At 39.8% G+C, this 23,872-nt stretch overlaps 1 protein-coding gene across 1 annotated transcript in view; it reads right to left on the reverse strand.

Annotated features, from left to right (window-relative positions):
• The window catches only part of lrfn1 (leucine rich repeat and fibronectin type III domain containing 1), a 238,109-nt gene that overhangs the window by 152,860 nt on the left and 61,377 nt on the right, over positions 1 to 23,872 (reverse strand). The window contains exons 2-3 of the mRNA XM_074680206.1: positions 14,148 to 14,189; positions 13,777 to 13,907 (exon numbers count right to left, since the gene is read on the reverse strand). The gene's annotated coding sequence lies outside the window, so the exon portion shown is untranslated. The remainder of the gene's footprint in view (positions 1 to 13,776; positions 13,908 to 14,147; positions 14,190 to 23,872) is intronic.

Consider the following 23,872-nt stretch of genomic DNA (forward strand, 5'->3'; position numbering starts at 1 on the left):
TGCCCCTTCTACCCCAGAGCCAACCATGATACCAAAGGCTCAGTAATTTTTTTTAGGATAAACTTTTTTTTTTATTTTTTATTTGTCAGATGTCTTTAAGCCAAAAAGGTTCCAAACAAAAGACACCACTCCTCTCCAGGCAATGTGCCACTAGTCACTCTTTATTTATCCCCCATCAATTTGTCTCCTAATTTTTAGTGCATCTGTGCCCCTTTTGGAAGTTAAGCAGAGCTACAGCTTCCAGGCTTTACCCAGAATACCACTGTAAATTGTGACCTCACAATTGTCTTTCCTGCATGTCACTCCCCACTCTCACACTGTTTCCTACTCTATCCAGTGTCTTGCTCTCTTTAAGAGTCAAAAATAGAACCTAAAAGATATATCATAAGAAAATCTACATTTAAAAATGTGCTTGGCCATGTGCCTGTTTTATTCTATAATGCTTCAGAATTTCTATAAGGGTCCAGTGTTTTATGTTTTGAAGTTATTGATCTTTTCTATCTTTCTTTGTTAAATCACTACTTTATGAGACGCCTGAAGGAAAGGTACATCAATTGCTCAACTTCAACACTTACTGCTTGGAGATTGAAGCTATCTGGGATTTCCCCCCCCAAAAAAATTGATTGGACATTCACTTCTGGATATGAGAAAATAGTAATAATGTCAGTGTTATCATCAGTGTGTCATCAGTCAAATCTCTAATTTGTTAGATGTTAGAATATGTCTGTGATTAAGGATAATCTGCATGCTTTGATTGTTTTTTATGTTTACAGTCTAGCTGCTAAATTTGGCTTTGAGCTATATGGTGCTGACAAGTTGCTAATAATCATTTCTCAAAGTCTGTCATGCATGGATAAAATCATGCATTGGGCTAATGTAGGCTACTAAAATACCAAAACAAGGAGCTAAAAGATGATAAAAGGTGTAAGCAGGAAGAAGAAACTGCAGAGTTAAGCAGTGATTCCCTCTGGGTTTATCATTACAAGAAACACATTTCCACTTTGCACACACTCATTTGACTCAGTTAATGGAAATTATGTTCTTCGTAGCTCCACAAAACTATTTTGACTCTTGGCACTAAATTTGAACTAGTTTATCTTTAAAGTAATGTAGAAATAGGGCAGTAATTGTCAGCTTTGGTCCACTGAAGTCTTGAGTGAAGAAGTCAGGCAGAATATCTGATCCCTGCTATACTTCTGAGGAAAGTATTTTGAGAGGGAAAGATTAGAAAGTTCGGCTGAGCATTTCTATCTGAAACCTGTCATGTTTGCTCGGTATATTACACCCTCGGATCTGTGGCATTCTGAGGTTAAGGTGACCAAGATTTCAACTGCTGCATCTTAAAGTCGGGAGTTATTTCAAACCCTGCATTTCTGAGTGTTTGTATTTGTATTCAAACAGAATTAAGTCAACAAAAAGCCCAACAGGAGGAACACAAGTCCCTTTATTCACCCAGTGTATGTTCTTCACCCCCCTCAAAGAGTCTATTTTTACATTGCATACTAATTCTGTGCCAGATTGATGCAAAGTGGTTTTGTCTGTGAGGTAAGCAAGCAGACAGCAAAATGAGAATTGCTATCTCAGGAAGAAAGAGGAAAATAACTGCAGCTGAGATTTTTCAAGGTGCCATGGCAACAGAACATTCAAAAGAATTTTGATGAGAACAGCAGGCGAAGAGAGGCTGATTACAAGGGAGACAATTTGTTACTCCAATCGCAAGAGTCTGATTGCACACACACACACACACACACACACACACACACACACACACACACACACACACACACACACACACACACACACACACACACACACACACACACACACACACACACACACACACACAGAAACATTATGTGGTGTGCTTTATCTGGATCACTGTGAAAACACACTGTTGTTTTCTGTCCTACCATGGTCCTTGAGAGGGAGCGACTGCATCTCCAAGAGGATGAAGGGCTCAGCTTACAGTGACACCGCTATATGGCTCGTGTAACGGTGAAGAGTTGGCATAGTGATGTGAGACTGAGAGCATTTTGATTGGCAGTGCAGCAGAATGAACACGAAGCATGTGATGGATGTACACTATTTTTTTTTTTTTTAACTCTTTGGAACTCCATTTCAAATCACCAACAAGAGGAAGTGGCAATCACCAACGTGCTGCAGCTGTCTATCTCAGGCAGCAATTTCTCCCAATCTCACTCTCCAGTGCTCAGCAAACAGGCCACCGTCCTGACAAACGTAATCAGTCATGGCACAGATTCAGAGAGGATCTGTCAGCAGGGGGAAAATATGGCAGACACACATGGTTAAAACACCCGTCTGCGTCTGACACATAACACTCAGCGGTAGATAATCAGGTGATTGTTCCAGAAAAGTCCACGTCATCAGGAAACTTAGCCAAGGAGCTGCTGAAAGCCTCAGCAGTATGGATATCTATCTTTGGCATTGTCCATGGAAGATGGAGACCTGTCACATCCATTTGCCTCTAACTCAAAGATCTCTGTGGTTGACTTCCACTCAAATGAAATGTCTGCCATTTTTAAACATATCTACAAAAATAATGTACATGTCAATTTAGCACTACATCTCCTCCCTACACTTCTCTCAGGAGTTCCAGCAAGAACAGAACGTTTTGAGCTTGAGAGTACTTTTTTTTGGAGAAACCTGGTTTTGTGAAATGAGCGCAGCATATTGAGGATTAAGGTCAAATTCAGAATAAATCTCTGCAGTGTTGAAGAAAAATAAACTCCAGCCAAGTCTGGGCTCAGGGTTTAGAGTTGTGTTTTAATAAAGTTAAAGCAACTTTCAGAAAAGTTTGGAAGCTGGGTCTTGGTGGGATGTTTCGGCGCATGGTGGATTGAATGTTTTATACTCGTCTAGGCCTGATCTATAACAAAAACAAGCTGGAACTTCCTTATCAATATTGAGCCCAAGGCTGCACATTCAAATTAATACAAATCCTGATCACAAATTTCTCCTTCCCCTAAAGGCGCTGTGAGGTCTATCCATTTGGCGTTGATTGCAGTGACACCTTTGGTCAGAAACAGGAGCATTTTTCCTGGATAAAGACATTTCTCATGAGCACCATCACTCACTGTTGTTAGGATGTGACTCTTGCCAAGGCTGCATTTGTTCAGGAGGCAAATTAGAGGAGAAGGATCATCTTTTTCGCACTACTTTTCTTTCTTTAAAACAATCTTTCCTTTTGCTGGATGCAAAGTAATGAGGAAATGCTTCTTTGTAGTCATGTAGCTTTTGGAAACATGACACCAGGCAAACTTTGCAAACTTAGTTTTTAGCATAGCTCAAATAACAGAAGGTGTGCAGACTATCTGTTAACTCACACCCCAGCGGCTTAAAAGTGTCCTTAATGTAGGAATGTCTGCCATTATTCCCAAAAAAAATCCATGATCCCTGGTAACCTTAGCACTCAGTGTACTGTTGTTGGGGCTTTCGATTCCTGTTCTCCTTGGAAAATCCAAACTGACAACAGAGACTGAGAAATTTGAAAAATAAATACTTTTGCTGCTGGTAATCTCATTTTAAATTGTGGATTATGCAAAGGCAAATACAATAAAGTAAGATTTGTATTTCAGTATCACTTAAAAAGTCCTCTCAGGGCCTTTAAACTACAAACAAAATGACAGTGGGTTGTTGTGTTTTTTTGCATTTAGAAAAACAGCTTTATTTATTTACACTTTCTCTAACCTTAAACCAAAATCCACTGCCCCAGGTCCAGATCGACAGGTTTTGCTTGCAGCAGTAGTTCAGACTGAAAGAGTCAACAACTGAATCCATATGTGCAGCACAGAGGACAAGGAGCTGGTCCCCTGAAATGGCTCTATATTTATGATTGAGGGCAAGCATCCACAAAACCTACATTTCAACCCAAAGCAGCCCTTTTTCTTTTCAAGCACATGAAAAAAAAACAGCGCATAGTGCAGTATGACGAGTGCATGAAGGCCAAGAGGAACAACACTGCTGTTCTCTGTCCTTGTCCAGAGCAAGTAAGACATTTATGACAGTAACGCCGTGCAGCAGCAGCACACTCTGTGAACCCAGCTCCCAAATACAGACTAAAATTACAGATGCAATCGTATTCTACTTGACCAATGATGTGTCTTATGAAGACCATGGGTAATGAGAACAACAGGAATCTGGACAAACAATATGCCATTCCATCGAAAACAAGCAGCATCACCTGCACTGTATGCTGAGGAGAAATGAGGAGAGGTGTTACAGCTGTGGAGTCATTTGATACTGAAAGTGACCAGTAGTTGTGCAGAACTAGTGAGCCGAGGCTCAGACTTGTACTGATTGCAGGTGAAGACCTCATTAAGATTTTTATTTTGACAGGAAATGGAGCAAATTGAAGTAAAAAACACAGCCTCTGATTGAATTTGGGCAAAAGAAAAGACCCAAAATTTCTATTACAAACATAAAATTTAATTCTTAGTTTGATGCCAACTCAGTCAGGACCACTGTTGTCAAAAAAGTCCTCAATTTTATGTAATAAGTTAAACTTGGAGGTTTAGCTCCATTCTGGGAGCTCCCTGCTCTTCTATGTGCCTGTGTGGAATGAAAAAGCCCAAGGTAGGGAGAGCACACCTTCCCACTCTTTTTCATGTGCATACATAAAGCACAGAGGCAGGGAGAGCAACAGCTAAGACATTCAAGGTAAGAAAAACAGAGTAAGCATTAGTGACAACAATATGACCCTGGTAAAACTGGAGCGGGGGTGGAGGTGAGTTGCAAAGTGGACCGACCTTGACTTCATGGCCTGCCTGAACAAACACTATGCTCAAGTTGTGTCCATGAGCTAGGATAAAGCACAGAGCAGAACTGAAAGCCTCTTTGTGTATTTAAGTGTGACAGTACAATAACATACTTTCTCTGAGGAGAGTACATAATGAGGATTAATAACTGTGTGTGAGTTGAAGCCTGGCATATGCTGAAGGTTTTCACTGATTTTTTTCTCTTAGTCATAACGCACTTTCAAAAACGACAGCCTCGAATCGCAGTGAAGTCCCCCCCGCCCTCCTCGCACTAGAATTGAGGCTCAGTGTTAGTGAAAGGACATCTGCCTGGATGGATCTGGAGGCTGCCATTGTGCGAGTTTATGTAGGTGAGTTTCAAGGCCCCCACATCGAGGTTTTGTGCTGAAGAATAGATGAGTGCTAGGGTTCAGTGGGCGTATGGGATGGAGGCTACCAAGGCTGAGATAAAAGGTGGATGTCAGTTAACACACAGTGGATGGGTGGCGGTGGCCCCCACCTGAGCACAGCAACAGCAGCAGAGAGCGGCCCTCATCTCCTCTTCTCAAGCAGACTCTGATCGAGTGTGTTATCAGTGCAGACAGGCGGGCTAAATCACTGGTTGAGTAAAGGTTAGAGCTACTGCTCTGTTACTTCACCCATAAGGGCAGACGGGTGAATGTCAAAGGCGGCAGAATCACAGGGGAACACTGCAGGGTGGAGGGTGAGTCAACCCCCAGGGCAGACTCTGATTTATGCATTACTTGTGTTCAATGGTGCAACACTTTATTAGACTGAGCAGCTCACTGATGAGCAACGTGTAATCTACAGAGATCACCCGATGTGCTCATAGGTTGAGTTCTCTGGATGTGGTTGAGTTTTTCATTTTAATACATCATACACCATGGCGCTGTCATCTCAGGAGCACACCCAAGGCACAGAACAGACAAAAGAAAAGTCAAAGTTCAGATGCTGTGCTGCCTCTGCCACATTGCTTGCTATCACTGTTAGCACTTGTGAATGCTCGCAGGCTTGCTGACAGCCTCCCTGTTAACAAGGATGCGTGTGTGAGCAGAGACGACAAACGTGTAGTTACTTCACACAGATGCCCTAAATACACACAGATTTTATGCATTGTTTTATTGGACCTGAGTGTCTACCATCAAATAATCAAATGTGACTTCAGAAATAAGCATCAGATGTTAACGTTGCTCTCTGCAATCCTACGCTTTGTTTCTGTTAGCGAGTACGATTGAGGTCACAGCAGCTGGCTGTTCTCCAATGAGGCTGGTTCTGCCTCAAGCTTCTGCGAAGAGTTTGGAGCTGATAATGAAACAGACTGAAATTAACACTAATGCTTCTATGTGAGATAATAAAGCAAAACAAGAGCATCAGAAAGAGCACAGACTCCTCTCAGATAGGAATTTTAAGTCACAGAATGGGGTGCTACAAGTAAATAAAGCAATTTGCTTACATTTTCCCCTTGAATAGTTTCACAATGAGCGGTAAGATTGACTGTTTATACGGGGGGCAGATTAAAACATTGGCTGCCATTGATGTCTGTGGACATCATTTATGTTGTCAATTATGAGCTTGTTCATCAATATCGGGCTTGTAAACAGGTGTACTGATGAACCGACCCCTGTAGGTGGCAGCAGTGCTCTCTTTGGGTGAGAGATCAGCATAAAATATAAGAGTAAGATGTTCGATCATAGAGAGAAAATGGTTAAACGTTGCAAGTTGGACAAGTTTGGGTAGCTCACCCTCTAACAGAGAATGTGTCGCGATTGTGAGAAAAGACAGTTAAAGGATGGAGCTTTGGACACAAGCACTACAAAGGATCAAAGCTCCTTTTCTTTTTTAGTAAACAACAGATGTTTTGGGTAAAAGTAGCCTAAGTTCTACAGCCGATTACAAAAGAATGGAATAAGGTAGAAACTTTTTTCTTCCTGATGAAGGAAAAGCATCTACTCTTTCTTTTGGTTGTTTGGGTGTTTACAAAGTCATAGATCACATACTTTATTATATATATACAGCTGGCAGTATGGCGCCCTCTGCTCTGAAAACAGCTGCCAGCCAGTGAGTTAACAGTTTGAGCTGACCCTTATTCATTAGGTCTTCACCAAAATGCTTCCTGCTGTTTTCTAAATGTCCCTTTTCTTGGTCAGAACCATCTGCTTTGTAAACCCATGCACACAGCATCAAACATCAATCTGTATGCACAGCATCCTGCTCTAATACCTATTTGACTTGATTTTCATATATTTCTCCAGTGATATGTTCCCCATAGCTCACTGTTTGCCTTTGAGCGCTGCATTTTCCTTTTTTAGGCCTCAGTAGAGAAATAAAATGGTAAATACGAAATGTCTCGTTTCCACCTGGCGCTTAGAGTAGATGTGGGACTTGGCTATAATTGAGACTATGCAGGTTTCCATTAGTGCAGCTGTCCAACTGGGAGGCAGCCTGCTCTGGCTTCTCTGTGTACTATATCCACCATTAAAAAAGCCCTCAACATGTAAAAACATTTAAAATATTCACTTTTTTCTCTAAAGGGGTGCTTTTATTTAGGAACCTTGCAACTTCTGCAAAAATTTAGTTTTAAAGCAGCTGTTTTTGGCATCACACTTGCTATTTTATGTTGTGAATATAATGTATTCACAAGCTCACTGAGATGACTTTCTCTCTGCTCTACATCGACAGCCCTTTATCCATAAATCCCTCTGTTGGACAATAGTGCTCCAGGTTAAACAGCTGTTGTTGCTCTTTCCACACCAGAGTCGAGTGTGTACACAGGAAGAGAGGGAGGGAAGTAGAGCCGAGCCGTGGGCACCTGCAGCTCTGCAACTTCAATAGATAACACTAAGTATGCTCAGCGCTTTTAGCCCACAGCTCCGCTTTCTTTATCTTTCCTGCTGCTGTCATTTTAACCAGACTTGTGATGGAGCCTGTTCACTGTGATACCCGATTAATTTCCCCTGGGGCTGATTATTCAATATTCAATAGCTTCTGTTATACTGTGGATAAAGCTACTAGGGCTGCTCTCCCTGACCAATATCATCATAGCTCAAAACAATCTGTGTGAGGGGATCACAAGATCAGACAGAGAGATGAAAATAACCTTGTTTTGAAATATTCTCTCTTATCTTCCCCCCATCTGTGGCCATTGGTAGAAGCAAAATATAGACATACTTCAAATTAACCCATCGAGACAAATGAAGACAGTAGAAAGAAGATGGGCCACCCCGGGGTGTGTTCAAAGGAGATGAACTGGAGTGGAACTGCCCCCTATCCTTGAAAAACACATCGGCCACCCCAAGTAAAACCCCATAATTTTAGGTCATTTTAAAAGTCAGGGACTGGTTATTGTCAAAAACGCTGTTAGGCTTGGTTACAAAAGGTTACTAGTCACTTTTGTTAAATTTTGACACAGGAAATTTTCAACTGTTGGTACATTGAAATATGGGACTTAGAGTTGACATAACCCCTTGATCCCTTCAACGCGTTCATATCTCTTGAGTCATTTTGAGGGTTTTTAACCTTTTGAACAACCACCCAAAGTTACAGAGCACTACCACCACTATATACATATAAATATCGATAAAAATGACCATTTCTTTCATCCTGAGAAATAAAGATTGAGTAAAGTTGAGGCCAATTCTGAATCTATCAAGCTTGTCACATGATTCTGTGTGTTTAGCACTCTCTGTGTTTCGTCAAGCTTTTGCACCTAACACACTAGAGTTACTCGCAACCTCGATCCCACAGGCTTCACTGTGAACTCAATGCATTGTGCCATTTTCATACAGAACCTTTTAAACCCTTTCAACCACATTTTATGAAAACTGTGAGCATTTTTTTCCCACGAGTGCATCCACATTTGCGATATCAACCAATATTTTTTGTAATGTTAAGTAGCACACCAAAGAATGAAACAGCTTTTTAAAATTAGATAAACAACCATCTTAACCCAAAGGGTCATTGCCAGGTAATTGTGCAGGTTTTGGGGCACTTGGTAAAAAAAATCCCATTCCTGTAACACTTATTCCTTTTTTTTTCTATGCAAACAGAGATTTGAATGATTAACCAGGACTTCTGTTCAGCAGGAGGGGGCCAAACCATTGGCACATTATAAACAGGGTTTTAAAATTCTGTAGCTGACATGCAGTCAGCAGAGCTGGATGAATGTGCTCTCTTTCTTTTTTTGACCTTGGCAGAACTCTGCTGCTGCATTTTGAACTATTTGAAGACTGAATAAAGGAGACTGAGTGATACCGCAGTATTAAAACTGCATTAATCAAGGCGGGATGATATGAATGTATAGATGACTTTTTCCAGATCAGGAGTATTTAAAGTTGGTCTGAGTTTGGAGATTGTGAAGAGCTGCATTAGACTTACTTTAACAACTTGGTTGATTAGCTTGTCAAACTTTACTCTTGAATCAAATAATAACTTTTTTAAAATATGGTCTTAAAGAGGAGATCAATGAACCAAGAGGATAAAAGATACTGTTGGACGGTTAACTGTCATGATCGTGATAAAAAAAACAGTCTATTTTATTCTGGTTGTGCTAAAGAAGAATTGGTATCCTGAAGACAGGTTTTGGACTCAGCTAGTTTGTTCTAGTTTCTATGTCATTGGATGATACATTTCTGTACAGGAAAGGAAAATTGTATTCAAGAACATTTAACTTAGCAGAAACAAATATGGACCAATAATGGACCAAGCATGGTACCTTAAAGTGATACTCCGGGATGGAACAAGTTGGGTCCTATCACAAGGTTTAGGGCAGAAATTACCCCTACAGCAGTGTTTTTGTGCAGCAGAAGCCCAGGGCACACGCACCAAACACCCCCTCCCTGCTCCTCTGCCGGCTTCCTCTGCACTCAGATGGGGCCATATTTTACTTACATATTTTACATTGTGTCGTAAAACGGCGCTACCTCCGCTGCAGAGCCACAGCTGGCTACAAGGCGCTCGCCGCTTCGTGTATCAATCCGCGCGCGCGGCGTGCCAGATATAAACAAATGCAGGTGGTCCGCCAGGAGGAAGAGACACGATGAGAACGAGAGCCTTATTTAGTGGTGTTTTTGTGTGAAAGGAACGTGCTGAAAATTCTCTAAATAAAGCGTGAATGCAGACCGATATCAGATTTTTTCGGTGGGAGTCCATCTATTTGTGTTTTTGGTCAAGTAAAATATGGCCCCGTCTGAGTGCAAAGGAAACCGGCTGACGAGCAGGGAGGGGGTGTTTGGTGCGAGCGCCCTGGGCTTCTGCTGCACTAAAACACTGCTGTAGGGGTAATTTCTGCCCTAAACCTTGTGATAGGACCCAACTTGTTCCATCCCGGAATATCACTTTAAGGGACACCACAGGGACAATGGGCAGAGGAAGACACTGAGGTGTAAGAAAAGATAATGGAGGATTTTTTGGACAAGTACGGAGTGTAAGACTTCACTGAAGATGTAAATTTAAGTTCTGGAGTATTTTTTGGGGGAAAGGTTGATAGATAACCTGCCAATGAAGTGATACCAGACACACGTGACAGAGTTCAATAGTTTAAAAAGTACTCTGAGGTTATGATAGTTTTTATCAAGATGATTCAAATGGTATTGAGCCCTGGAGTTTTATTTGTGTGGGAGTTGTCATAGTAAGAATATGGAGGAAATATAATTTGGTGTTAAATCTTATTACAGTGTAACAGCATAGAGACTCTTTAGAGCAATTAACTCTGGCAATGATGGTTGAGACAGTGTGAAATCTCTCAGCATGATAGCACTGTAACTGCTCTAAGTGACAAGAAATATAAAGATAGGACAACAAAATGGAAGCAACATTAATTCCACAGACCTTAACATTCAAATAGGTTTGAAATAGGAGAGGGAGACACATTATAGGTAATGTGCTTTAATAGTTTCCCTGACTTTATGGTTATGATTACCTTCTCTGTGAACTTCAGTTTTGTACTTATAATATGACTTTGGATTCTCTCTTAAGTCACTATCATAATTAAGATTTGGGGATATTACAGTGTGCATCCTTTCAGGTTAGAAATAAAAAAAATAAGTCTTTGTAATGTTGATTTACTGCTTACTTTAGAATAAACAGAATTTTTATACAAGTTTTCACAATCAATAATTGAACAAGCTGGTGATTTAGCTCGAGACTCAGCTCTAAACATTCACAGGAGAGACCAGAAGTCATTTCTGTTTTCTACTTACAGTCAGCTTTGATCTCGTTCACCATAACCACTCTGTCACTTAACTACAACACATTCTTAAAACTGTGACTTTAATTCATTTTAGAAAACAGAACACCTCCTTTTTATCAAGGATCTCTTTCAGACAGACTTCATCAAGGTAGAATATTCTCCTTCTTTGCACATTATTCCAAACAGGATCTAGAAAAGATCTAGCATTCTGTGTTCAACAGATTCTTTAACTATCCAAACCAGCAACTTGACATTCACAACACACTTGCACAACTATTTCTGGTACCTGAACACAAGTGGGACACTTTGAAAGCATTTTAGGAGAGAAAGCAGAAAAATATGTGCTGTTACCACCACTTCTGTGAGCTTTTGCATCCATTTGTATTGCAGTGGCTGCCTTCATCTGTGGAACAGTTATAAACACTTCATTTTCACTGCAGTCCAAAATAAAGTGAGCAGCACACTTTTAAAATGAAAGCACCAAGGTATTTCTAGTTTTGTGCCTGAGCCTTATCCTACTTGAACAATACCAACAAGTTGTTCTGTACGTGTTTATCTTATTGTATGCACACATGTACATAATGTTTTCCTCTTTTTGAATGCAAACACTTGTTTTTTATATTCTTGATATTGTTCTATTTATGGCATCTGCTTTTATTTAACTGTTAGCATCACCAGTCCAAGACAAATTCCTTGTAATGTAAAAATTACTTGGTAATAAATCTGTTTCTGATTCTGTTGTATACCAGATCCAAAAGAAGGATCTGTAAGATAGTGAGATGACATATCATTTTGTCTCAAAGTGTGCGTCAAACCAGGAAATGCTTCTCTGTGTTGTTCTGAAAACCATCTTTTTGTAGTTATTGCTTAGATTTGTCCAGTAACAAAGGTGATCATCTTTGTTAATTAATCTCTGCAGATTGTATTTTTCAGTCTATAGCTTGGTACAAAAAGAAAGATATGTGTGTTTGATGGATAATTTCTATGATGTTGCAATACTATTTGGCATTAAATCTTGTGCTTTTGGACATCCTGCTTATTTTACTTTAAAAATGGTGCCTTATTTGTAAGGAACATGTATTTTTTGGATGGGCAGCAAAGCTGAGTATGTGGGTTGTGATCATGAACATTTTGCCAAATCTTCTCCGCCAGTGCCACATATCTCAGCCTGCTGTTGCCATTGACTCTTCTTTTGAGCTCCAAGAATTGGCATGCCTGGTCTGACTGATCTTAACAGGACCTGTGCCAAAGGGCAACTTTAAGTTGGTGTTCTACGACATTATTTGGAGTGAATCCATGAAGCGACGTGTACTCAGCTCAGGCATGTTGACGCTAACATTCTAGAAAGACCCCAGGCTGGTGGTGCTAGCTCTGCTATGCTTCCACAGTTCTACAGTTTCATTTATTAGATGCTTTCGTCCAAAGCAACATACAACACAAGCAAGAACTTAGACAGAAGGAAACCTAGTTAGTGCAACAAAAGTGCTACAATTATCTAGCCAACAAACCACAATTAATTGCAGCAACAGTATCCAGCAGCCTTCAACAACATTCAGCAATTGGTGCTGAAAATTCACTGAGAGCTCAGTCTTAAACCTTCTGAATCATTCTACCCCTGAGGGCAAAGAGGAGAAGGGTCAGCTTAAGAGCTTAAGTGTTCCCTGAACAGATGAGTCTTCAGAGATCTCTTAAAGGTAGAAAGGGATCCTGCGGATTGTTAGGTTAGGTATTTCATTTTACTATTTGTGCATAACAGAAGAAAAGAGTCTGGTTAGTGATTTGGAGCTGCGCTGGGCTGGGAACACCAGGCGTCTTTCACAAGCAGAGCGTAGTGGGCGAGAAGGAGTGTACACCTGGATGAGGGACCCCAGGTAGGCAGGAGCCATCCTTGTCAATGTTTTTTAAGCCAGAAGAAGAGCTTTGAATTTGATTCGAGCTGCAACTGGAAGCCAGTAAAGAGAGATTAACAGCTGGGTGACGTGCTGTTTTGGGCTGGTTTAAGACCAGATGTGCTGCTGCATTCTGGATCATCTACAGAGGTTTAAATGTACATGCCTGCTAGGAGGGAATTGCAATTGTCGATGCGTGAAATCACAAGGGGTCTGTACCAGAAGCTGTGTGGCCTGTTGTGCAAGGTAAAATCTGATCCTCCTGATGCTATAGAAGGTTTATCGACAAGATCGAGCAATCGTGGCCACATGAACCTTAAAGGTCAGCTGATCATCAATCATGACACCCATATAGTTTGCTATACTTGACAAACTGATTCGACATTGTCCACCTGCAGGCCCTGCTTCCTTTTTTAGTCTAATAAACTGCATTTAATTTTTGCTGTTCACTGAAAGTTTTCTTGACGTAAGTTAGCTGGTAAGTTGGAAATTGAATATCTGTTGAAACAAGTATGCAATTTTTGGCTTTGGAATATCCCTAAAACAAACATTTCCTGGGAGGCAGCAATTCCCGGAGCTGTACAGTTTCTTTTTCAGAGATCATAAAGCATATTCAAAAAAAACTGTTGTGCACTTAGTAAAAAACATTGTCAAAATGTAGAATTTTGAAAACTTGTTTCAGGATCAATCACAGGTTTATCTAATCAGAAATTCATCTGATGAGTTTTGTGTTTACATCACAGTAAAACTACAGTTAGTTCTTTGTTTTTAAAAAAATCTTATTGATAGAACTTTAAGACCACAGATCTGCAGGGGAGAGCTTCACACACAGCGAAATAACTAGCTCAAGGTCTGGCTCGCTCCATGCAATCGTCAATTCTCCATCTTATCTCCAAGAACTAAGGGGTTCTTTCTGAACTCTTACCATGGGAAGAATATCTGCAGACACAAAAGGTGTTTACTTCAAGCAACAAAAGAGGAGGCTTGTAGGCTGAAATGGGAAAAACTCTGCGGGGAAACAGGAGTTGGAGGCTGTCGAATATCCCTGTAGAGTATCTGTGTGAGTGACAGAGGGAGAGAAAATAAAGAGTTTAAACGCTCTGCCTGTCCTTGTATACACTTCATCTTTAAAACAACTTAGTGCCACCTTGACATATTGAAATTTAATCAAAACTTTCTTATCCTCCTCTGCACATAGTTGATTGAAATTCTGTGTGCTCTCACTTCATTTAAGTATTGAATACTGAGTGATCTTCAGTCAAGCTAATGAACACTGAGAACTTTCAGCTTACTCACCTCTGAAGTCAGGTTTTTTTCTTCCAATTTCCTTGAACAGACCTGTAAGATAAAGCCAGAATTAGCACAATATGCATGCCCCAGTGTGACCCACTTCGTAGTTTTCTGTTCACCATAATGAATTCATGAGTCATCTCTGAGTCAAGCAACTTTTTATCACATTCTGCAGCAATTACAAGCTCATCCCATCACTAACCAATTTGTTCAGACAGTCTTGGGAAAGTAGAGGGCTCCTAGCAGCAGCCACTTTCAATTCAAGCCATCCAGGCCAACAAGTTGGAAGGTTTGGTGAGATAGTGAGTGATTAGGACCGTTTGCTGGACAACAGCCATGGCTGGGTCAATGGGAAAAAAAAACAGGTAGGGTATAAATTGTCTTTGTGTGATATAAACTTGGCTACCTAATCAGCTGCTCAAGTTAAGTGATTTTAACTTGTTAAGTAGCTATGGGCAGTGTGAATAAAACTATGTCAGATGCAATACAAGATCTGAGTTGCTATCTCATTCAGTCACAGAAAAATCTGTGCTCAAAGTGCTTCAGTAATTTAGTAAATTTGCACAGTGTGGTACAGCCCGAGAGGCTGGGAAAAAATTTATGAGCAGGACCAAATTGAAATTTCAATGCAGGCCTTTTTGTGTATAAATCTCCTTTTTAATCCCCATTTTATTAAATACTGCACTTTATGTGTTGATAAGCCACAACACTCTATAAATTAAAGCTTACTAAAGACATACAGTAATGGAAAAACACTTTAAAAAAAAAAAAAAAAAAAAGAAACTATATTGTATCAAATATTTATCAGGAGAAGGTCATAATTTGAGGAGATGTGCATAACCCCTTTCTTTTTGAGAGTTTTCTGAGAAGAATGGTACCTTACGTCCTGTTACTTACACCAGGTCTGCTTGCATCAATAAGACAGAACAGAAAGTTAAACAGTCATTACCATGTTCACTATTTTAATTGAGGAAAAACATAACTAGGACAAAAACTAACAAGATACTGGTGGGCCAGAAGAAAAGAACAAAAGTAAAGGAGCCACCACTGTCCAGCCCATGTGAGGGTCGGCAAAACAGGGATCTCCCATCCACAAACCCCTGAAAGCCTAAACAATGGAAATAAAACAGAAAATGTAACCACGGCACCCACAAGAAACAAAGAAAATAAGAAAGAAAAGTACATAAGGTCGCACAAAACCAAGTTCTCCTTTCGTCCAGCAGCTCTTGTGACTTTGCTGCCAAGTTGGACGAGAGAAGTAAAGACCAGAGCTGCAGTCCTCCTCCCCTTCTTTACAGCTACTCTGATTGGTGCTCAGGCACACCTGTTAAGATGAACAAAGTGAGTGAAGGCTCATCAACACTGGTATATGTTTATTTTATAAGAAGGTACAGCAAAGCGTCAATTAGCCTAGCTTAGCTTTAAGTCAGGAAATAAGGGGAATCAGTAAGCTTGGTTCTGTTTGAGTGTGGCAAGGGCTTGGCTTGGAGGGTGCAAGTCAATAGATTTTTGTGACTTTTTGTATTGCTTGCTAAGCTAAGCTAAGCAAACCATTCTCTGGCTCTATCTTCAAGTTTAAAGACAGGAGTTGATAGTAAGTCCACAACATAGAGCCCAAAACTTTAGCTTAAAAATCAGTTTGAACAATAGATAAGAAACAAGGTATGTATATGCTCAGAGGTTTGACCCTCATTTCATATTTTATCCTACTATAAAACAACTCAGTCTTAAAAACAGATGTTTCAGGCTCACTGGCAGCATTTCCAGTGGAAATAACAATTCAAAGGTTGCTGGGACAGATTTAGAGACAGTACAGGGCATAGCCTCTGCCAGATGCTTTGAAAGCTTTTGCTTTTATTTCACATGTGACTAGAAATAGAAAAGCAATTCCACAGGTAAAAATTAAAAGATAGAATTCACATATGAAACCATGTAGAAAAGGCTAATTATACAAACTGGTGTTAAAGTGAGATGAAGCAGACATCAGTTCTTTCACTGAGCTGGAAAAGACAGGGAAATAACTCATGTTGTATGGTTGTTTCTAGGGAATAAATCTCAAACAGATGGAGAAGTTTAATTATAGCTTGTAATAAGTAAAGTAAACAATCGGATGACATTTTCAAGTGAAATTTAATCAACTAGTGTTAACTGACCAAATGAAAGCAATGATCAGGTGGTTTTACTTCTTGAAGAGTGCAGCTTTGCATAAGGGTAAAAATATCAATCTATATGGATGTTAAATGATGAAGCATGAATTTAATAATGTGCTTTATGTGTGAGTGGAAAAAAAAACATCAGTTATTTGAAGTTCCTCCAAATGTACACCAACAACCCAAGTCTCTAACTGCAGCAAAGTCAGAGTCGAACATGAACCTCTTCTATAGGTAAAACTGAAGAACTTTTGTCAATGGCTACCTACCAGTTATTTGGTAATTACCCCCTGACCTCTGTGTTGAGTGGATAAGAAAGGTTATTTTAACATCATCAACTTTGTCTCAGCATACAACCAGTAAGAAGACGAAGACTAATACATTTGGCAAATTCCATAAAATTAAAAACGTGAAAAGAACCTAAGATGATGTGAAACTTATAGGCTAAGCACTGAGTATTAAGATTAACCCGTGACTTTTCCCAATCTATCTTCAATAGTTATGGATACCATTTGGAAAGTGTTTGTTTGTGATTAAGTGGTAAAGACAAGAGAACCGTGTGGTTTTTCCTTGTTCTTATATCACCCCTATTCCCCCTGTTTAAGAATCTAAGGGTGCAACACAGAGACTTTCTCAAAAATTGAAATTCCCATTCAAACTGGATCAATGTTAATGAACACCTCTGTGTGTCCCAAATTATGGAAGGTGATTTGCCCTAGAAATTTTCCTTTGTAAATTACAGAGACAGAATAAAAAACACAGACGTCCTCTGAAGTTATTACAAACTATCAGTGGTTCCTGGGTTGTGCTAATCATCCACAAATTGGGCTTTTGGTGATGAAAAAGGCAGGATAGGTCACTTGGTTAATTTTTATATGAAACTGTAGCCACAGTGATTAGAATCATTATCAGCTGTAGCCTTCTTGTTAGAATGAAACACTGAATGTTCAAGGCTTACATTCATGTCCCACGTCCAAAGCTGGAGCTAGGTTCTGAGTGTGTCCTCACTTTGTCGCTGCCAGTAAAGTGACATTTTATCATCTAACTGGATGTTATTTCTGTTATGACAAGGGGACGGCTGTGAGGCGTAAAGATTAACTGATTTTAATCAAACGAAATACTGATTCATCTCTGATTTTTCCATGTAAAAGGCAAACAGAATTTTCCTCTCACAGAGTCAACGCCTGCATTTTCTACATTTTACTAGAAACGATGAATACATCTAAATGTATTTTCATCCATTACACTTCTCTTCTGCAGGCCTCTGCCCCTGTGTCCAAAGCAAGGTTGATAACGTCATGATGTTCAGAGTGTGATTTCGACTAATTCTACCCTGACCTCAACCCATTCCACCACCTTCAGGGTGAACTCCACCACCAACTGCGAGGTCAGGCTGCATGTTAATGCTCTCGGGGGCTGAATAGACTGGATTCCTGCAGCAAGACTCAAAAAAAAAAAAATCACATAGAAAGCTTTCACAGAGGGATGGAGGATTTTGAAGGCTTGGATTTAGACAGATATCTTTAGGAAACAAAGAGCGAGAGTCACAGATGTTTGGCCGTGAATCTTGCACTGTGAGGGTGACTGATTTTTAAGAGGTGAGCTGTGCTGCTTTAACTGCACCTTTTTATTGAGATGTAGAAAAATTATCTTTCTTTTTTTATAGGCTTGAAAGAGTGCAGCACAGAGAAGTGCTTAATAAGTTGACTAAAACAGGATCAATTGTAATGCTAAATCCATCAAAACATTAGACAGTTGAGCTTCTATTAGTTCCACACACTTAATACTTGTGTAGTTCTAAAAGTTATAAACCTTCATTTGGGTGATCCAGACTAAGCTCTGCGTGAATCCAAATCTGAGCAGCAGTAATTTAGTCAAGGTTATTAATTTAGCTGATTCTGATGCGGCGCTAAATTGGCAGTCTCTTTTGTTGCATGCACATTTTTCCACATCAGTCCTGCCAAGAATCTTAGAAACATGGCTCCACATCACACTGTCAATGAATTTTCATGCTGAGGCATGCCAAGAAGTGCTTGCTTTTTGTACTCGCCTGTTTTACCTTAACTAGTGCTTTCATGTCATCCAAGTGAGAGCAAGATGCATTCATTGAACATAATGTTCTCGTTTTCAATGGTAATTTCAATTAAATAAACAAATACGAAAATGAAATGTTCTGTCTTCAGATGTTATATAAACATTTGAGCTCGTAAGAGTCTTCAGAGAGGTGATTCTGTGGTAAGTGGAGCATAATTACTTCCAATTTGCTGCTTACAGTTTTATGAACTGAGCATGATTCAGATGAGTGTGGAGCGAGCTCTGCTCTCTGCTTTCACCACTTTTCATACGGTCCTCGAATCAAACATCCCAAAAAAAGACAAAAAGTGTTTTTTTAAAAACCTGAACATAACAGTTATTGGGTGATTATAGCAATCCAAATTATTCATGATAATTTTCACCTCTTTGGCTTTTAGTTCATGCAATAGTATCTCTTTCATGACAAGAGATGTGATGAATGCATCATTAATTTCAACTTGAAATGATTGCGGGTGAAGGCATGCATGCTGTTTCATTTGTTTGCCACCTTTTAGAGGCCAGTGTGACAGTCATATTTTATCTTTTGATCCAGCATTTTTTGAAGTTCTGAAGCTCGTTACCTTGAATAAGAATAATAATAATAAAAAGTTTAACAGGAATAAAACGAAAAAACTTTTCATATGAGTGCAACTGTCTGAGTTCAAGAAAAGGATTTAAGATGAGAGAGTTTGCCTGACGTCTTTAAATACAATCCCATAATTTTGATTTCAGTGATAGCTGGAGGTTTGTGGAGGAATCTGAGGACAGATCTGGGATTAGTCAGACCATAAAGAAGGTAGATTACTTATGATTTGACAAGTCCATACAGGAAAGTATCATGCACATATTCATTTATTTTTTTATTGTATTTCTTATGTCTTATTCGTTGGCCATTGTCACCTGGCTGCTTATGTTTGCAGAGGTGTTTTTCTTTTCTTATTTTTCTCCTGTGTGTATCCAGAAATTCTGCATGGTTGAATTGTTTACACACAAGATTTCACCTGTTAGTAGCCTGTATCATGTCGATGCTAAGTTGTGCTGGGGCTGGTGTTCTCTGCAAGCTGAGGAGAGGAAGGTGAGGATGATGTGCTGGTGCTGTGGTGCGCTAAGAAGAGATGACATCAACCTGTCCTTCTCCCATTGTAATGGAGAATATAAGATTTATCTCTGGACAAGCTAGCCATGCAGAGTAGCATCATGCTATTCACAGACATGGCTAACGGAGATAACGTTGGACACAAACACCACACTGGAAGAATTTTACCTGCAGTGGGCAGACAGGATACAGGACAGACTGAAAAGACTGGTGAAGAAGCTCTGTCTCTGTGGAGGTGGAGGCTGGCTGGGGATTACATTTTTTTTAGTTGACACTTACATCATTCTACTTATATATTTTTGAATGTTGAGCGTGATATATTTTCTTGTATTGCTGCTGTGACTCTGAATTTCTCTTTGAGGATTAATAAAGTACATCCTATTCTTGAGGCCTATGGTAGACAGGGGCCATATCTGAAATAACTCAACCTAGCTTTGTTAGTGTTTGGATGAGGCAAAGCAGATCAGTCATGTCCTTATATGGCAAAACTCAGTAAGTTTAATGACTCAGAAAATAACGGGTTAAAGAAAATAATACCCGCCCACACAGTGTGTGCCTACAGAAAATTAGCTGTTCAGACCAAAGCTGTTTTTTGAACCAGGCTGCATAAATGTTTATTTTTGCTGTGAAGTTTGGCTTTTTTTAATTTGCGTGTATATGATTTCTGTTTTTTTTTTTTCTTTTTTTTTCCGAAGCTGGCCTCAAGTGGATGCTCAATTAACTACATTTTGTAGCACTTCCTTATAATATTCTTTGATCAGAGGTTACTGCTTGGTTGAAATCAGCATTGCCAGTATGGCGACTGCAGATGATGGGCTTCACAAGTCTGTTCAGGAACAACTAGGTGGTGTCCTAGTAAAAAAAAACACAGCATTTACACAAGGACGGAATTTTACATGATTCCCCCCATGAATATGAATTGAATCAATATGGAGAGAAGGCGTGGCTCAGTTGTCAAACAGGGCACTTTGTTTTGCACGTTGAATGAGAAATGGATGTAGGAATGCCCCAATCACGTTTGCATATTGACCATTTTCTTGCACCATGTCCTTCACATGTGTTTCATTTCTTCTTCAAACAATGGCACGGCTCTCTTACTGTGCAATCATCCAAGGTCATAGCCACTTATACGACAGCTCTTATACAAACAGTCTTTTACTAGTCAAACAGTTAAATCACAATCATTATATAAAACAGAGAGATAATCAATAATTAATTTCTGATGCTGTCATCGAAACAGGCTTCACAGAGAGCTTTAAAATTGTGAGCTAATAAAATTAAAGAAATTAATCAATTCTCATTTAGAATATAGTTCATACATGCACCTTTCAGAGACACTTATAGACCCATATGACTACCGAGAATCTAATAACATGATGTGTAAATTGGCACAAAAACACTAAAGAAGCTGTGAGATCACACCTCCCATGTCACATGTAATGAATTTTGTTTCAATTATTCCCAGGAGCTCGCTCAAGAGTCTTATATGTTGCACTGGTATGTAAGCAAGAGGTGTTCATTTTCTCTGCACATGCTTCCTGCACAAGCAGTTTATGAATGGAAGAGTATCCATTATGCATGTTTTGGTGTCAACACAAATGTCTGAGCAAAATACACCGAGTATATAAAAACACACCCGCCTCTAAATCACAAAGTATTCTCCTGTTCCCTTTTGTTCACTTGACCACAAGTGGATGTGAGAGTCTCTACTGGAAGCAAGGAGCATGAAATCAGGTATGTTACATAAAGGAAAGGGCCTGTGTGTGCAGGTCTGACAGCCCTCCCCTGAAACCATGCAGCAGAAACAAGAAAAAAGGAAAATGTCAAGCTATAGATCTTGGGTTTAACTGACTATCCAGTTTGAAGTCTTCAGAGAGCAGCACACTGACATTTGTTAGCTGCCTCTGTCTGTAAAACTGCCTCTGTCTCGCAGGTGACCTTCCCAGGTCTATTTTTGTCAGGTAATGACTGTCATTATGAATGCCTTTGCTTTACATCGCTTCTGCCGCTCCAGTCATGCTCAGATAGAGACATTTAGACGATGACGGGTATGAGGCGCCGATCACAGTGAATCTGACCGGTATCCATGGAAGAGCTGATGGACTGTCAGGTTTCCCACATCCTCCCTCAGAGAGGAGGAGGAGGAGGCCAAGGTGGAGGTGCCGCCCTATCAGAGTGTGCCTCAGCGCCTCAGGCTCCCTCTTGATTGCCTGACATTCTTTATCAACAGTCAAGTAATTCTGTTCCCTTGGCAACAGTTTCCTGCTGATACAAAGAATCAGGTATCACCTTGAAAGTTTAAGAGTGTGGTTGGCAGCTTCGGTGTTTTCATTTGCGTGCAGCAGAAACATCATTTTCAGGAGGAAACTAGGGTTTGGCTGGCAGGTTTTACACTTTGATTTTCCTCCTCGTCCGCCTGCAGCGGCCTACATTCAGGTCGTGACATCCCTCTATTAATTCCTCTTTACCCCTCTGATCGGTCGCTGCAAAGGTTGCCACACAGTTTAACCACAGATAGATGTGATCTCTTTCGAAGCACAGCCTGGGTCTCGATTACTCAGTACAAGTGGAGGATTTTCATTCACGTGGTTTTCTATAGGACTGAAGAGGCTGGGAGATTAGGCTTTGTAAAGCAGCATGGGCGTTAATATTTTAGGACCTTTTTGATCTCTTTTGACCTTCTGGGGATTGTGACGGAGGATCACAAAATCTTATTCTAATAATGCCTTTGACTGCCACTGACATGCATCAGCTTTGAATTAAATGGAACATAGATGAAATCACTTGGGCGGCACATCAGACAGAGTCGGCTTTCTGAAATATTTCACTTCTCTAATATTTCCCCTTAGAAGATCCCCTCTGAGGTGTATTTTCTGTGCTGTCTAAAGTCTGTGCAGGAAATAAACACTTCATTTTCAGTTAAAAATAAAGAAAGAGGATTATTTGGTAATTAAAGTGGCAAATTCTGGGGGATTAATTTGCCTTTTTGAACATTTCATTTTTAATCGATTACTATCTTTTAAGTTTAATGACTTCATGCCAGCTCTAATAGAAATTACACAATTTAATTTTAACCTGCAGCTTTTTCCTGAACAAATAATTGAGCAGCTTGATGCAAATTGAAGCATGCCTCATCGAAAAAGCATGACTGCATTGTACTCACAAGATCTATTGAAAGTCTTATAGTGGCTACACGACTTTAGTCATCTGATGTGCGTGGATGAACCGCTCTGACAGATTGGACAACTGAGGATATGAAACATGTCATTTAAAGCGTGGGCAACCGTTTGATATGATTCCAACAATGTTTAGTCTTTTTTTAGACTAAGTGTGGCAAAAGTATGTGTGAGATGCTCTACTGCATGTCAGAGGTTAACGTGCACCAAATGCTACAGGGAAAGTACACTGACTTAAAGAAAAAAAAATAGATAAAAAAAAATAAATTATAGATCAACTGTGGCTCACGTCCCCAGCAGATCATCTCGGGTCAAAGGCTTTATCAAGTTCACAGATAAGCCTACACTTCAGGTGCACTCATGTGCACAGAGTGAGCAGAGGAGAGTCTGCAGAACCTGTCAAAATAAAGACAACGTGGGGAGACATGCAGCCATAGCTTTAGGTCTGTAGGCTTTTTACAGCTGGATGTTAATGTTTGCTTTAGAAATCACCCAATATAGAAGTGAAGAGGAGATTACGTGTGTGCCCATGGATTTGAAAACCTTTGGAAATGCAACTGCACACTCCTAAAAACTGTTTGAAATAACTGCTTTCTGCTACTGCAACTACACAGCGACTTCCACAGCTCCTCGGAGGGACGCATGGTGTAATATAACTGTAAGATTAACACTGTTCACATACACCTGTCAGATTAAAAGAGCAGAATTGAGGAAATGTGATTATTTACAAAAAGAGGGATTGTTTTCTATTGAAGTGTATTTGAAGAAAAGACTATTTGGCCTAATAGAGGAAAGAAGTGTATTTATTTGAACATCAATAACATAACTATGAGAGCAACTTTGTGCTGAATGGTTGTTGAAAAAACAAACAAGAACAGCAACCTTTTTAAAGACTTTAAAAACTGCTTGAAGGGAAAGCACTATCATGGGTATTTAAAGATGATAAATCAGATGTTTGGACTCGGGAGATGACTCACAAGATTTGTCTCACTTTCAAACACAAACAATACCGTCAGTTTTCAAGTCGTATCTCACAGATTCTGTTTTTGTAATGGTTGTTATCAGGGTGCATTACAGTCTCTGATTAAAGTTAACTAATTGGAATGAGATTCCATACCATGACCTTCAGCACGCAGAAGCCTCTCACTCCTCAATGCTAGCAATGCAGTATGGAAACAAATAGGCGACATAACTTTTTTTTTTATTTTAACAGCCACTTTATGTTAAATACTGAAA

This window comes from Halichoeres trimaculatus, unplaced genomic scaffold (genome assembly GCF_033239565.1).
Source record: "Halichoeres trimaculatus isolate MK-OKI-2021-1 unplaced genomic scaffold, fHalTri1.1 fHalTri1_scaffold_9, whole genome shotgun sequence".
In the NCBI taxonomy this organism is placed as follows: domain Eukaryota; kingdom Metazoa; phylum Chordata; class Actinopteri; order Labriformes; family Labridae; genus Halichoeres; species Halichoeres trimaculatus.